The sequence below is a fragment of the Octodon degus genome, unplaced genomic scaffold, assembly GCF_000260255.1.
Source record: "Octodon degus isolate 3935 unplaced genomic scaffold, OctDeg1.0 scaffold00030, whole genome shotgun sequence".
In the NCBI taxonomy this organism is placed as follows: domain Eukaryota; kingdom Metazoa; phylum Chordata; class Mammalia; order Rodentia; family Octodontidae; genus Octodon; species Octodon degus.
In genome coordinates this window covers 18,955,661-18,958,065 of record NW_004524606.1, presented here as the reverse complement: position 1 = coordinate 18,958,065, position 2,405 = coordinate 18,955,661, and positions in this window count along the sequence as shown.

Here is a 2,405-nt window from a genome sequence, read left to right as displayed (position 1 = left end):
ACAGGACAGAAAATAGTACTCTGCGGGCGGGGTGGGGCAGGCACTTCGGAGTGGTGGGGGCGGCCTACATTTCTTGTTGTAAAAGTTTTGCTTTATCTTGGTCTTAACCATCCAGCAGAAAAGTATAAAAATGAGGTATAAAAAGTAAAGCCATATTGATTTGCTGAGCTGTAAAAGGCTCAAATCAACAATTCTGACATTGTCAGTTCTATGGATAACCCACTACTATTATGGACTACTGGACTTTATTGTATTATTTGCTGAATTCACGCACCTACAATATTTGAATGGCAATGGAACACCCATCTCTGACAAAACTAAACAAAAAAGGGGATATAAATGAAGGACCATTTTGTATCTGTATATACAAAATAGGGTAGATACACAGCTACTTTTTCTTAATTGAATGAGAAGAAAGATTTGTACTAATAGTGTTTAGACAGAATATCATGTCTGCATCTTGTACTATGAATAACTTCTACAAAGACAATATGCAATGTATTAAATATTGCAACTGTTCTCCTATCTTGTTTTGAAACTGTCTCATTGCTATTTGTTTCTCAATAGAATGAATAAAAGAAAAGGAATCATGACTGACGTTTCTGCCAATGACAGATATGCAGTCCCTGCACTCTTCTGTTCCACCCAGATTTCCATCTTTGTCAGTACCTCTTCCCAGTCATTTTGCCTCAACTTGGTTCTCCCCATTTCCACACTGCTCCTCTTGTTTGTTCTTAGTCTCTATCACTGTTCTCTTGTGCTGTTTCTAACCAAAGAAATGTTTACAGAGATTATGATATTTATTTAACAGACAAAGAAATAACAGCTCATAAAGTGCATTCTAGGTCACACAGCTGACAATTGGCAGAAGACAACTTGTAGAGCACTTTGATGCCAAAGCTCAGGTTTCTTCCTCCTCTCTGTTTTCTTTAACTGTGCCTAGATCATATGTTCAAATATTATTGCCACCTCCTGTCATACATCATGTTTTGGAGAGGTGTTTTTTTTTTTTTTTTTTGCAATACCAGGGATAAAACTCAGGATCTTGTGCTTGTCAGGCAGGTGCTTATGCTGCTGAGCTCTCTCCCTGGCCCCATGTTTTGGAGAGGAAGATATTTTTGTGATAGTGACTAAGAATTCACTTTGGAGAGGTGAGTTTTGAGTTGATTTTGTAAGAAATTTCAGACCTTTGATGTGGCAAGAGAAAAAGGAGGCTATTCTAAAGACAGATGTGACTTGAACAAAGCAATTGAGTAAGTGACTTCTATCTTCTCTTTTTGTGTCACAATGCCAGGCTAGGAACAGCAATAACGATTACAACAGCTTGAAGGAAAGTGGTCTTGAAAAAACCAGTCAGCAAAGTGAGCAGCTGCCGTGCCACAGGCACCACTCTGAGGAAGGCTATGCATTTTCTTGTTCAATTCTTATAGCGACCCTGTGAGGAATGTGATATCATTATCTCCATTCTCCACTGTTGAGGAAACAGAGGCAAGGAGGTTAATTAACATGCCCAATCACACAGTTTATAATAAGTAAAGTATACATTCCAACTTGAACCTCTCTGACCTCACAGTCCATTCTGTGTCTCAACCACATGCTTCACGGCTGGAGGGTGCTACGTGAGTGAACTTGCTAAGAAGCCAAATAGGCAGTTCCAGAAAGCTGTCCAGAGAACCAAGATATTGGTGAAAGCCATTTTGTCAGATATTTTTATTTTAAAAAGGTATGCCTCTATTATGTTTGACCTTCATTAATTCATAATTATTATACAATCTCTGTAGAAGATATACACTATAAACACTTGGAGATAAATGTGGAATTTTTCCTTTACCATTGTAATCCCTTAATTCTTTGAAGAGTTTCATGTTTTGTTTATCTCTCAACCTGCTCCAGTGAAACAAAAATTCCACCCACTTGTTGTGGACCCAAGGCATGCCAATTTTTTTTAACCTCTGGTGTCTTCCTTGGTGACCTTGGGCTTCTTGCATACCTCCTTTCTAGGCTCAATATTCTCTGAATCTATTTCCTTGCAGTAGCAGAGATTTGGGAATCATATGCGTAGTTGAATAGTGTTCTCTAGTAACTAGCTCTTTTATTCTCTTCCATGTGCTCATTCCACCTTTCATAGGGAAACTTGCTGGACTGAGGTTGAAAAACTATTTTCAAATGAGCTTCTACCTCTTAAACATACAGTCAATTGAAAGATGAAGATAATAGATACCCTGAAAGAGAGTTTGAATGAGGTATTTGGGTTGTCAGAGGCAGTTCTCCTACTTGCATTGATCACAGCCTGACCGAAACCCAGGCAGCAGAAAGTCATTGTCATTTGCACATAACCAATGATGCTACTAGTATCTGTTGATGATGATCAAATGCTATGTTTATTCTGGTAGTCTGAATATGGG